Source organism: Nomascus leucogenys, chromosome 1a (genome assembly GCF_006542625.1).
Source record: "Nomascus leucogenys isolate Asia chromosome 1a, Asia_NLE_v1, whole genome shotgun sequence".
NCBI classification, from domain to species: Eukaryota; Metazoa; Chordata; class Mammalia; order Primates; family Hylobatidae; genus Nomascus; species Nomascus leucogenys.
This window is the reverse complement of record NC_044381.1, coordinates 104,503,266-104,518,400: the sequence shown is the minus strand read 5'-3', so window position 1 is coordinate 104,518,400 and position 15,135 is coordinate 104,503,266. Positions and strand designations below refer to the sequence as shown.

General features: G+C 36.2%; 1 long non-coding RNA gene across 1 annotated transcript in view; it reads right to left on the bottom strand.

Moving 5' to 3' along the window:
* Positions 1-2,472: 2,472 nt before the first annotated feature.
* Positions 2,473-15,135, bottom strand: part of LOC101179570 — a 29,027-nt gene continuing 16,364 nt past the window's right edge. The window contains exons 2-3 of the long non-coding RNA XR_177825.2: positions 14,347-14,441; positions 2,473-3,046 (exon numbers count right to left, since the gene is read on the bottom strand). This is a non-coding gene — a long non-coding RNA (uncharacterized LOC101179570). The remainder of the gene's footprint in view (positions 3,047-14,346; positions 14,442-15,135) is intronic.

Sequence of the window (15,135 nt, the reverse complement as noted above, 5' to 3'; positions counted from 1 at the left end):
GAGGTCCTGAAAGGTAATTTGTTTTTGTTTTTTCTTTTAAATTTTAAAAGAATTTTAAATCTTTTTTTCTTTTAAATTTTCATAATGCTAATGAAAAAGAAAATTATTAAAAACACCTTCCTTGTCAGTATTAGAGTAGCTTCAATTCTTAAAATGAGATCTAGAAGGGAGAAATCAGCGTGTTCATGGTTGTTTCCTCTAGAGAAAGCAATAATATTTATGGCCAAAACGTGACAGGGAAGTTTAGTCCACGTAATTTTGTGTTGTTTGCACATCTGAAGACTGAGAATTTATTCATGTATTACTTCAGTAAAAAAGTAAAACCCAAAGGACTGCCTGAAATGCATTTTAGAAAAAGATCTGCTTGTCTTCACACAACTGGCTGCAGTTATTACCAGAAATGGGAATAAATGGGGAAAGGGAGTGTTATGTTTTTATATATGTGCCAATTATTTGACTAATTTAAAATTTTAATGCAAAAGAGCAATAATTTGTGTAAGATTTCGGATGGGACCAAAATGGGGGAGGGGACCCCATAAACTCAAAAACAGGCATTTCATAAAATTTTATGGTTTTTTTTTTTTTTTGAGACAAGATTGTGCTCTGTTGCCCAGGATGAAGTGCAATCACAGCTCACTGCAGCTTCACTTCCAAAATGTGATTTTCCTGCCTCAGCCTTCTGAGTAGCTGGGATTACAGGCACGCCACACCCAGCTAATTGTTTTATTTTTTATTTGTAGAGATGAGGTCTCACTATGTTGCTCAGGCTGGTCTTGAACTCCGAGGCTCAAGCAATCCTCCTGCGTTTGCCTCCCAAAGTGTTGGGATTACAAGCATGAGTGACCATGACAGCTCTTATGCATGATTTTTAATGGCTATAAATAATTTCATCCTGTGAATGTGTTATAATTTGTTTAACAAATACCCAAAGGCATATTTAGGCTACTTCCCCAGTTTTTCACTATTATAAACAACATATTGATAAATGCCTTGCCCTTTATCCATAATTACTTAATTTAAGATATATTATTAGAAAAGATGATGCACTCATTTACGAGTTTTGATATTCACTAGCAGAAAGTTTGTAAGGAGACACCCTAATTTTGCACATCTGGTTGAAAAAGGTGAACACATTTGAAAACAAAGCTGGTTTGTAAATGTGAAAAACTGGGCATCTTGGACACATCAATGGATTGGTAATACCAAGCACAACAAATTTTGGTCAGGCTCCTCTGAGCCTTCTTCTCAACCAAGCCTTGACCTTGGTGTGTGATAAAGTTTGGGTCAGTGTCCCCACCCAAATCGCTTGTTGAACTCTAATCCCCAGTGTTGGAGGTGGGGCCTAGTGGGCGGTAATTTGATTATGGGGGGCGGTTTCTCATGAATGGTTTAGTGTCATCCTGTTGGCACTGTCCTTGTGATAGTGAGATCTGCTTGTTTAAAAGTGTGTGGCTCCTCTCTCCTCTCTCTTGCTCTTGCTTTCACCATGCTGCCTCTTGCCTCTGGAAGGTAATTTGAAGGCTGCTAGAACTGGAGTCTTTTCATACAGACAGCAGTGGCAATTGCTGGTAGCTGCTGGAAATTGCTGATGTTGCTATAGCTCGGATGAGATTAGGTGACAGAATTCCAGCAGTTCCATCAGTGGCTAAACTTCCTTAGTGTTTGTTTGGTAAGCAAGTACTGGCATAGCTCTGGTATCCATTTTTAGCAGTTTCAGCCCCTGAACAGCTGCCCTACTGCAGACCAGCAGTAGGCACTAGTTACTGGATTCTAGTCCAGTGGTACTTGTAGTTTTCTGGAAAACACAGTTACTCTCTGTGTTCTGCTAACAATTCTCCCTTTTGCTACACCAGTCCTTCTAACACTTTTTAACCAATTCCCTGTTTGATATTGCCTTTGAAAAGTTAGCATATTTCTGTTTTCTAGGCTGTACCCTGAAGATATAATTTCTCAACCATAAAGCCATGTTTATTTCTATGAAAGAAAAGAACACTTTTATAATCAGTACACTTGTAGTTGACAAAGTCAACATATTTTGTAATTTTAAGAATGTCAGAAAATACCCACAGAAAGTAAATTTATAATTTTTTCTATAGGCACAGACAATATAAAGATTTTTCTCAAGCACATGGGTTTAAAGAAAGTATTAGAATTCTCTGTAGCAATGCTATAGACCTCAAAATGGGGTCTGTGAACCAGTGCCAGCCTACAGACTGTTACCAGTCTTTTAGGCGATAGAGAGCTTATTCTAGAATGGAAATAAATACACTGTATCTTTCATAGAAAACGTCTTTCTACAAAAAAAAAACCATAATTAATTTACACATTTTTGTGAGCGCCTTACCTCCCATACCAGTTACAATCAGTTCACAAACTAGTGCATAAACCACTATATAAAAAGGGATTATGGATTATAAGAATTAGACTAAAAGTAATTCCTCTGAAATATCAAAATGTAGCACATTAGGCAGGTTTTCTTTCAGATGAAATTTCTTTTAGGTCAATATGTATTTTATTTTTGGAAAAAAAATATGTTCACAATGATATATGAAATAACAACCACATGAAAGTAAACTAATACCTAAAAGTTATAATGCTGATGTAAAGGGACCAATCAATACACTAAGAACAGTCACATTCACTATTCTATAAGGAAAACAAATGACTTGGTAAAGAAGTTAGATTTTAAGGAAAGATTGAGAAAAATGGCATCTTCTTATAAGGATAATGAAAAACTGATTCCACAGAAAAGGAAACAAAAAGATACAGAGCATTAAAAACAGAGAACAAGGCTGTATATTTCCACCTTTCTGTGCTGAACACAGAATGGTGTGAATAAAATAATAAGTAGGAAAAAGAATGAAATAACTAATTTATGTGAGAGAAAAGTGGAAAAAAAAGTAGAAAATTTTCAATATTAGGGTCAGAGCAAATCTTTATAGTGGATTGTGAAACAATTAAAAGAAATCAGAATGATGTAAATAGATGATCATTTTTACATCCTATTAGAGTGGAAGTCTTCTTTTCCAACATCCTATTGAACTACCTGATGAAAAATGATAAAGGTTTATATTAGTTTCACATAAGCAAATAATAATTTCAATATTATAGTACTCATAATTTCAACCAATATTCTTGAGCTCATATTGGAATAATTTTTTGGAAAAAAATACAAATATTATACTTCATATAAGTTGTTGGAAATTTAATATCAAGGTAGTGAATAAGCCAAATTTATCATCATATTTGATGTTTGTGTTGTCCCTTTGTACTCACGACTTTTCTGAAAATCTGTACCAGCTGCTGAGTACAGAAGAAGCCTGTGATTTTTAAATAATTGCAGCACATTCTATAGCTCAAACAAATAAAGCTTTGATTTAAGGTTGTTTAATCGCAAAGAGATCAGTATAGAAAACAGATTAGAAACATGGATGAAGTGGAATTCAAAAAGAATCTCTATTCAGCTCCAAAGCTAAGCAATAGCATTTCTCAAAAGATGGCTTCATGATGTAAACTGGAATCAAAGAAATTACTACATTCCTTTGAATTTCAGTGAGCTTTTAAATCAGAGGGTGAGTGTATCAATAACTGTTCTTTGTGAAAGATTGAATATGAGCCAATGCTAATTTTATATCTCTACCCTCTCAGAAAACTTACTAAGGTTTAGAGTAAAAAGAAAATGAAACTTTCCTTATATTTTTAAATCAAGATCTATACTGGCAAAAATGTTTTATTGTTAAACCTGTGTTTTACCACCAAGCCATATTCATTCACAGGAATAACAACTACAAAAATCACAGCAACAACTGCCAACATTTACTGGGTGCATACCATGTGCCGGGTACTCTTTTTAAGTATTTTGCATATATTAATTTAATCCTCAAAACAACACTGAACAATTATCTCCATTTTACACAAAAGAGATAGAGCAATGGACACTTATCCTAGAAATTTCTGAGCTATAATCTTTTGGTAAGTTACTGCCAAAAATTCCGTTCTTCAGAATTAATTCAATATGCCTCTAAAAGCCTTTCACACAATAGGGCTGTTAAATTAAACAATAAAAAAATCTAAATCATAAAAAGGAGTATATACGTTTTGGAAGTAATATCAGAAAATATTTTCTTCATATAATCTGGCCTTCCACAGATAAATAGATTTGTTGTCTGCATGACAATATAAAAAAGGCTTTCAATGACACTGTTAGACTAGAAATAGAAATTTAATATACATTATAAATAATAATTTAACCTATTCCCAGTGCGAAACCATTAAGCGGTGAAAATTACTTAAAAAACACAAAGAAACATTCAAAGTCCCTGAAAATTGCCACAAGGGAATAGAGCAAACCAAGAAACATTTAGTCATGGAAATTTACTAAATCTCTGTAAGAACAGCTAGTCTGTCAGACTTGAGTTACAGCCTAATCCTTCTGCCCCCACCCCTCCACCTCAGCATGACAGACTTTCTACTAGGCAGGTGTGGACAAGAAGACAAGAATTCTTTTTGGCCCAGCTCCCCATCAGTGGCTACTATATCTCACCAGAAAAAGCAGATTGCCATCATGTTTCATCCCTTTGAGCTCTGTTTTGCAAAGGCTAAATTCCAAATGAGTTTAGCCAAGATATCTCAAGCCCCAATCTTCCACCTGGCACCCATTCTTAGAGCGAGGCTCTAACTCCAGGCGTCACAGACCAAGAACACTAATACCATAATAGCCATTGACCCAACTCTGTCATAATATGGAAGTTCCACAGAGGAGAGGCAAGCTGGAAAGACGAGAGGATTATGCTCAAAACTCTGCTCATAAAACAGGTATGTAACTCCAAGAGGATCTGGTCATTGTCTTGATCATAACTCTGAAACAATAAATCAGAATTTTTCCTTGGGGAAAGAATACAGGAAAAGAATGCACTGCAGCTCACCCCAAAGGTACTGACTTTACTTAGGACAGAGAATGAGGAAGTTCAACCCTAAGTGTATGCTCCAACAAAATGGGATGCAAGGCTGGTTCAACATATGCAATCAATAAATGTAACCCATCACATAAACAGAAACAATCACAAAAACCACATGATTATCTCAATAGATGGAGAAAAGCTCTTTGACAAAATTCAACACCCCTTCGTGCTAACAATTCTCAATAAACTAGGTATCGCTGGAATGTATCTTAAAATAATAAGAGCTATTTATGACAAACCCACAGCCAATATCATAATGAATGGGCAAAAGCTGGAAGCATTCCCTTAGAAAACCGGCACAAGACAAGGATGCCCTCTCTCACCACTCCTATTCAACATAGTATTGGAAGTTCTGGCCAGGACAATCAGGCAAGAGAAATAAATAAAAGGTATTCAAATTCAAATAGGAAGAGAGGAAGTCAAATTGTCTCTGTTTGCAGATGACATGATTGTGTATTTAGAAAACCACATCATCTCAGCCCAAAATTTCCTTAAGCTGATAAGCAACTTCAGTAGAGTCTCAGGATACAAAATCAATGTGCAGAAATCACAAGCATTCCTATACACTAATAATAGACAAACAGAGAGCCAAATCATGAGTGAACTCTCATTCACAATTGCTACTAAGAGAATAAAATACCTAGGAATACAACTTACAAAGGATGTGAAGGACCTCTACAAGGAGAACTACAAACCACTGCTCAAGGAAATAAGAGAGGAAACAAATAAATGGAAAAATATTCCATGCTCATGGATAGGAAGAATCAATATCTTGAAAATGGCCATACTGCTCAAAGTAATTTATAGATTCAATATGATCCCCATCAAGCTACCAATGACTTTCTTCACAGAACTGGAAAAAACTACTTGAAACTTCATATGGAACTAAAAAAGTGCCCGCATAGCCAAGACAATCCTGGGCAAGAAGAACAAAGCTGGAGGCATCATGCTACCTGACTTCAAACTATACTACAAGGCTACAGAAACAAAACAGCATGGTACTAGTACCAAAGCAGATATACAGACCAATGGAACTGAACAGAGGCCTCAGAAATAACACCACACATATACAACCATCTGATCTTTGACAAACCTGATACAAAAAAGCAATGGGGAAAAGATTCCCTATTTAATAAATGTTGTTGGGAAAACTGGGTAGCCATATGCAGAAAACTGAAACTGGACACCTTCCTTACACCTTATGCAAATATCAACTCAAGATGGATCAAAGACTTAAACATAAGACCTAGGACCATAAAAATCCTAGAAGAAAACCTGGGCCATACCATTCAATTTGTAGGCATGGGCAAAGACTTCATTTCTAAAGCACCAAAAGCAATGGCAACAAAAGCCAAAATTGACAAATGGGTTCTAATTAAACTAAAGAACTTCTGCACAGCAACAGAAACTATCAGCAGAGTGAACAGGCAACCTACAGAATGGGAGAAAATGTTTGCAATCTATCACCTGACAAAGGGCTAATATCCAGAATCTACAATGAACTTAAACAAATTTACAAAAAAAAAACATCAAAAATTGGGCAAAGGATATGAACAGACACTTCTCAAAAGTAGACATTTATGGAGCCAACAGACATATGAAAAAATGCTCATCATCACTGGTCATTAGAGAAATGCAAATGGAAACCACAATGAGATACCATCTCATGCCAGTTAGAATGGCCATCATTCAAAAGTCAGGAAACAACAGATGCTGGAAAGGATGTGGAGAAATAGGAATGCTTTTATACCATTGGTGGGAGTGTAAACTACTTCAACCATTGTGGAGACAGTGTGGCGATTCCTCAAGGACCTAGAACTAGAAATACCATTTGATCCAGCAATCCCATTACTGGGTATATACCCAAAGGATTATAAATCATTCTACTAAAAAGACACATGCATGCGTGTGTATATTGCAGCACTATTCACAGTAGCAAAGACTTGGAACCAACCCAAATGTCCATCAATAATAGACTGGATAAAGAAAATGTGGCACATATACACAATGGAATACTATGTAGCCATAAAAAAGAATGAGTTCATGACTTTTGCAGAGACATGGATGAAGCTATAAACCATATTTCTCAGCAAACTTTCACAAGAACAGAAAACCAAACACCACATGTTTCTCACTTATAAGTAGAAGTTGATCAGTGAGAAGACATGGACATTAGGAGGGGAACATCACACACCGGGGCCTGTCGGGGGTTGGGGGGCTCGGGGAGGGATAACATTAGGAGAAATACCTAATGTAGATTATGGGTTGATGGGTGCAGTAAACCACCATAGCACGTATATACCTATGTAACAAAACTCCACGTTCTGCACATGTACCCCAGATCTTAAAATATAATAAAAAAAGAAGCAATTAAAACCATCTAAATATCTAAAAAAAGAATGAGGAGCAAATATGAATATATGGAAAGAATTTTGTGCAAGAGAACTTAATGTTGTTTTTTTAAAGTAAGATTTAAATACAGAAAATTGAAAACTAAAAACCATGATTTGGCAGTAATCCACAGCTGCTAGCATTGAGCACCACTGGTGGATACCACACTCCTTAGGCCAGCCACAGTGAGCGCATATTTGCTCCATTATTCTTTCCTCCGCTCAGGCCAGATTCAGTATCCCAGCTCCCATGCTTATGCTCTAGATGTCATATGGTGGGAACAGGGCATATGTGGCTCCTCTCAGTGGATGTACTTGGAGTCATGTCCTAAACTATGACTCACAGATATAGAAAGCAGGGGTGGATGCTGAGTAGGCAAATATGGGACAAACATCCATGGCAGAGTGAAATGGTTACATGGTAACATGCTTTACCTGGCTGAAATCATGACTGAGAGATAATGTACAGCACCATCAATTCCTTCAATATTTAACTAATGGGAGAATTTACTGTGAGTCTGAATCCAAACAAAAACTATCTCCAGCCTAGGATCATTTAAAGGCACCATAAAAAAACAGAATATTTGTATTTCAAGAAGTTGTATTTGATTATGAAAATGAAGTTCACAAATTAGAGAGAAAGATCGAGAGAGGAGCTGAAAGGTTTTACAGCTGTTCTTGCGCTATCAGTGAAAGCAGATAGTATTTTGAATATTATGCTGGATGGGACAGTCTACTTAACAAGACAGTACTAAGGTTCTCATTAAAAGCAGAGGCTGGGGATAAAGATATGTTGGCAAATGTGAGCACTGGGTCAAAACCTGTGAGACAAAGGATAGGAATAACAAAAGGGGAAGAAAAGGAATCTACAGTGAACCGCGAAAGACACTAGTTTCTAAATATCTTTACTGGACTAAATAATGTCACCTGCTACTTACTGACAAAGAATTGAAAGTTCATTTTTCTAATACCTCATATAGTCTTTATGTTTTATTATGTAAAATTTAGTATTAGATTAAATTTATAGAAAATAAAAATAAGGGGAGCAGTACTTTGGATCTTAAATTAATTAATTTATTTGACATCCTCATCTATCTCTACCTGTTGTAGACATCCTCATCTACCTCTACCTATTGCCCCACCCTGGTGCCAATCATAACTAGAAAATATCAAAATGGGCGTGGAGGATTCCAAGAACAGCGGGCTAGTGGCCTGCTTCCTCTGGCCTTGCCTGAGGGAGACAGCAGGATGCTAAGAGGAGGCTGCATCGACATGGGTGTCCTGCCCATTTTTGAGGGAGGAGGATAGCACTACATTAGCAGAAGGAACGTCCCAGTTAGATTAACCCAAGAGAGACTCCCATGAGTACTGAGTTATCTAGATTGTGTCCAAAAATTCATGTGTGCCTTGTCAGTGCTGCAAAGAGGATGAACTGATAGCAACTGGGTTTCAGTGATATGTAGATACTTTTTAACCGAAAAAAAGGACCAAGACTCCAGGGTTGTGTGCCAGTACAGTGATTCAAAAGGGCAACTGAGTCTCTTCACACCCCGGGTATTATCAATTTGATGATTGAACAACATCTGTTACTGCCATAAAAATCACCTACATACTCAGACAAACTTTTGGAAAGGAATGAAGAAGTGAAGGAAAGCTGAAGGGTAAGGATGTAAAAAAGAACATGACTAAGAATTATCTAAAATAAAAAGCCATTTAAATTATTTATACTCAAGACTCTGATACCAGTAATTGGCAAATTTAAAATATTTTTCTCTCATTTTTCCTAGTAATTAAAATGGAATATTTGAAGGAAAAGTTTAGTTCCACCATAGGAAATAAAAGAAAGTATATTTTATTTGTACTTATGAGTATAGATGCCATAAATTTGCCATGTCATTACATTTAAATGTTTTGTATTCCTTAGTGCAGATTAAAAGATAATAAATCCTACTGTAGCTTTAGAAGGAATTAGATAAACCCTGTGGTTATTTCCAGATACCTGGACTGGGGACATCCTCTCTGATTATTGAAACCCCTAGCAGTGCTGAGCTCAATTTTCATACTTGCCAAGTCAAATTGTTTCTTTCTCCCGTTCTCAAGAATCTTTTTTTTTCAACCTGACAATACCCAGCACCTACAATAGCCTGATAATTCTCAGAGAAAAGATGCATTCATAAGGAGCATCAGAATTCCAGATCTACCAAATTTACTGCATTTACATAAATGCTTGCCTTCCTCTCAAATACTAAAATGGCGACGCCTTTATCCTAAAATTATACATATAATCATATTGAATCTCATTCACTTGGAATCTCATTACATCAAATTTCTCTTATTTCCTCTCACAAAAATGACCTAGCCATTAAGTTTCTCATGAATGTTTTAACATACTCAAGTATCTGTCATTTGCAAAGTAAAGCCGCTTCCAAAAATTTAAATAAACAAAAAATAACATTTATACTACAATGACTATCTTCTCCCTTCACAGTAAAATTCTTTAAAAAAAATCCTCCAGAATGGCCGGGCGCGGTGGCTCACGCCTGTAATCCCAGCACTTTGGGAGGCCGAGGCGGGCGGATCACGAGGTCAGGAGATCGAGACCACGGTGAAACCCCGTCTCTACTAAAAATACAAAAAATTAGCCCGGCGTGGTGGCGGGCGCCTGTAGTCCCACTCGGGAGGCTGAGGCAGGAGAATGGCGTGAACCCGGGAGGCAGAGCTTGCAGTGAACCGAGATCGCGCCACTGCACTCCAGCCTGGGGGACAGAGCGAGACTCCGTCTCAAAAAAAAAAAAAAAAAAAAAAATCTCCAGAAACAAAAGACGGTAAAACTGATTATGTTTTCTCTCATTCACCTCATTTACCCCTCAACAATGATAATCAACTTTCTGTTCTCACCACGATAGCTGAAACTGCTTTCATCCAAGCCACTGACAGCTTACGTGTTCTTAAATAAAATAGAAACTTTGACCTCTCTACAGCATTTGACATTATTTACACTGACTCTTTGGAAAGCTTCTCTCCCCCACTTTTTCTCCCTCTCTTATGCCCTTTCAAGTTTTGGATTTCTCTATTTCTTTTGGCTCCTGTCTTGCATTTTATTTTAAGATTTTCATTGATCATCTCGCTCCAAAAAGAGATTGTAATTATTTAGTATTAATGATGATGCAGAGGGGGAAATGAGCAGTCACAGACATTTCTTGTCAGACTTTAAAATTAGTTTAACTGTTTGGAAGGGCTATTTGGCAGTATTTATCAAGATATAAAATGAGTAAAGGTCATGAGTGAAGTATTTGGATATCTAGGGCATGTAGCAGTTTGAAATTTGTGGGCTGCAACCATCAAAGAGTATTATTTTTCTTTACGACTTCTAATCACACTGCACTGAATTTCTTTTGCCAGCTGACTAGCAGTCCCTTTCATTACAAGCAGGACATGTCCAGAACTTTCCAGTTAATTACAGTTTAAATTTTATCTCAAATCTACATTTTTATCTTACTTGATTGAACTATATTTTATGTACAATAAACTATATATGTCAAGTACATAATTGGGTAAGTTTTGGAATATGTGATACACTTGTGAAATAACTGCAATCAAGACAGTGCACGCTTCTTTCACTCCCCCGAATTTTCCATGTTCTTCTTTGCAATCAGTCTGATCTTCCCGTCACTCCCGTCCCCAGCCAATTACTTATCTACATAGGTCAGACTGCATTTTCTAGAAATTCTTGTAAATGCAATCATATATTATGTGCACTTTCTGTATCTGACTTATTTCATTTAGCATAATTATTTTGTGATTCATCCATGTTGTTACATGTGTTGATAATTCATTTTTTATTGCCAAGTAGTATTTCATTCTATGGAAAACATTTTGATACATTTATTTGTGGATAAATGTTTGGGCTATTTCCAGTTTTGAGCTTTTACAAATAATGTAGCTGTAAACATTTATCTACAAATATTGATGGAGACATATGATTTCATCTCTCTTGGATAAATTCCTAGTAGTGGAATGCCGGGGTTTCATATAAACATATAATAAGCATATGTTTAAATTTTTATAAAATTGCCAAGCTGTTTTCCAAAGTAGCTGGGCTCTTTTACATTCCCACCGGCAATATATGAGAGTTCCAGTTGCTCTACACATCTTTACCAACACTTGGCACAGGCAGATTTTTCAGCATTCTGTTGAACATACTTTGATTTTATGTTCTTACGTGGATAGATGTTTGGGTTATCTCCAGTTTTTTTGTCATTGTAAATGAAAGGGCTATAAACACTCATTTCCAAATCTTTGTCATGACATATACTTTCATTTTGTTTTAATGTTGATAATTTCGGACTATGGCAGTGTGGATAGTGTGTTGTGTTCAGTCCAGGATCTTTTATATTCCTCTAAGTTGATGCTTTTGTTTTAGCTAATAATTCGTCTTTTCAAGTCATTCTGTTAGCTCAGTCTCATCTTCTGCGGATGCTTGTTCGAATCTCCATCCTATTATTATTTAAGCCGTTGCTGAAGTGATTTGAGTTCGTCCCTAATGACGTGGTGTATGGATCAATTTGAGATTGTGTGCATACGAAGAATCATGGGATCTCATCCTCCATTTTTTCTCTCCTGCGAGAATTCCCCTCACTTTCTGACAGCTGGCCATGGTTGTCCAGGATCCTTTTCCTTTTTTCTATATCCAGAAACTAAGTGAGGTTTTTAGCAAAATTAGCTGCCTGTGATGAGCTGCTCTGTGTCTGTGGTCAGCCTGCAGGGAACAACTGCAAGAAAATGGGAAATTGACTACTTTTTTGTCATTTATCTAAGTTTGACTCCACTGAATCACTGAATACTTAGCTAGTTGTGTTTGTTTTGTTTTGTCTGGAGTTTGTAGTTGCTCTCAGTGGGAAAGATGATCTGAATGAGGGGTTATATTATCACACTGAATGCCAGTATCTCAAATCCAATTATAATACTATGTCCTACCCTCTCTCAGAACAGGTTAAAGTATGGCTTGAGGTACTCAGATGATGGTAGAGGGCATAATCTACTCTTTAAGGCCCCTTTACATTCTTCTTTTCTGGTAATGGAGCAGGGTATTGAAAAAGACAAAATATTGATAAGATATTTGTATCTTATTGGCATTTACTTATCCCTTTTTATTGGTTACTTTCTTTCTTATCCTGGATGGCCCATTGGCATCTTTAAATCAACCACTGTTGACAAGTATGTTTGTCAGGGCAAACTCTTTTTACCATCCTGGTTTATAAAGAAGGCTGGTGCTGGCAAGGAGTGGGCTTGAGGACCTGAACGTTTGCAGACGTACAGCTGTGAATGGGATGCTGATTTTCCCTTCCTCAGGCATCTTCAAATTCAGAGAATCATTCCGGATTTTTGGACTTTTTTCTCCCTCAACGTGGATTAAATGTTGGACTTTTCTCACTCAACTTTGATTGAATGTTGACATAGAGATCTAACAGCAAGTGAACTAATGCTGATTCAAAGACACCAAGAGAGGGGGTGAAATGGAAGGTGTGAAATCACAGAAACCATGGGTAAGAAAAAGCATATGAGCATACTCCCAATTTATGAAGGAAAAGTTTCAGTATTCTTTGGCAGGCTCACAACTCACGATTACAATGTTCTTTCTTTCTCCTCCTATTTAGTACTCATTCTAAGGAAGGACTGGGCCATCTCTAAATCATTTTAAGAGAAAGTATAGTCCCAGATTTCTATAGTTTTCCATAGATAGTGACTTACTTAGCTCTGTTGTCCTCAGATTTGTATCTAGGTGTGAGAAAAGTCTCACTTGATATCATGCTACATTTCCAGGAATGAAAAACTGCAAATAAATAAGCCATCACTTGATATAATAAAAAGCTGGAAATAAGTAAGTCATAAGTAGATAAATGGTTAAACAAATTCCAGCGTTTCAATGCTATGAAATACTATTCAACAGTTAACAAGTCTGAGGAAGAAATATGTATACTTACACGGAAGAATAACTATATAACATAATAGGTAAAATTGCAATTTATGGAACAAATTGTGGAGTATGTTCTCATTTTTTGCAAAAATCATATGCACCTATATTCATGCATTTATCCTTCTTCTCCATTTACTTGCCAGAGATATTTGGGCAAGGTATTCAACCTCTCTATCTCTGTTATCTCATCAGTGAAGGAAATATAAAAATTTTCACAAGACAGAATAATAATAAAACAATGGAAACAACGCAAATGTTCTGACTTGTTATAATCAAGAGTGAATGAGTATAATTACAATTATTTATCATGAAATAAGAAACGACTACTCAAAAGCATTCTAGCCATTTGTGTTAGAATTGTCAGATGGGTTCTGAGTAAAAGAGGTATGTGTACATAATTGCAGCTAATGAGGCATTGTTTTAAAGCCACCTCCGCACCACCAGAGAAGTAAGAAGGAACTTCAGAGTCTCAATGGCTGCATGGCTTCATGTGTAATGAAGTTATATAACTCTTTTCAGGTAGTATTCAGTTCTAGCTACCTAGTAATCATGTTCTCACCTCACGAGCAGGTGTTCAATGCTTAGAGCTCTATAGTTTCCATTACGGTGATTCAATTATTCTGTTCCTGCTTTTATGTCTAGTGACACTTTCAGTGATCACCTACTCTCTCTCCCCTATTGCTCCCCTTTGTGGCTTTTGCTTACGCATGGTTTCCGTGGTTTCACAGCTTCCATTTTTACCCTCTCTTGGTTTCTTTAAGTCTGTGTTAGTTCACTTCTGGTTAGATATCTATGTCAACATTCAATCCCTGACCCCCAACACAGACAATTTAGTTCATTTAGTCACTAGGTAGTATAGAATCTTTGTTCACCTGTCAGAGCAGGCTTGGCCGCCCATACCAATGAGCTGTGGCAATGTCACATTGTGAAATAGCAGGTGATTTATATATAAGAACTCCTTGCAAACAGAAAGTGGAAGTGACAGAGATGATATGGTTTCTAGAGAGAACCACCTTACCTGAACATTTTTTTCCTTGCATTATATGGTAAGAAGTGTCTTGTAGGCCAGAAGGTCATTCTTGTGGCTGACGTGGAAAATTCATTCTGATAGTTCTATAATTTTTATCAGCAAGACAATAAGAATTTTGAAAAATATAAATTGTTAATATTTAACTTAGCTTTCAATTGCTGATAAAGTTAAGTTCACTTCTTGTTAAATCTCTGACCCCCAAACAAGAGTTATAATTGTTCAGTCAGTATGTCCGTAGTACAGAATCTCTATTTTAATCCAAGAACTCTCCCATAACTCACAACTATATTCCTACGATTAGCTGAATGAAAATCTACTAGGCTAAATTTGGATTCAAATAAAAATTCTTGTAGTTTCCACATAAAACAAAATAAATTCTTTTTAAGAATTTCTGAATTTTTTAAATTTCTTAATTTTTAAAAACTAGTTTACTTACAAAATCATCATCAGAGATTGGCTGAAGTTCAAATATTGCTAACATACCTATTTTTAAGTGTCACATTCAAATTTTAAAAGTTATTATTCCAAAATTATATTTTATGCCACCCTTGGTTTTTTAACATAGATAAATCTCTTAAACAAATGTCTTATTTTTTTACTTTAGTTTAAAAAGAACCCTACATTTATTTTACCTGGCCAATTATTTTTACATTTTATTGTCAGAATATGCTCTTAACTATAATGATTGATAATTCACAGTGCCAGTATATCACAATATATTCCTGCTTATTTATAAGAATTCCAGGAAACGAAGTTTACTGACAAGCAATGCAAAGG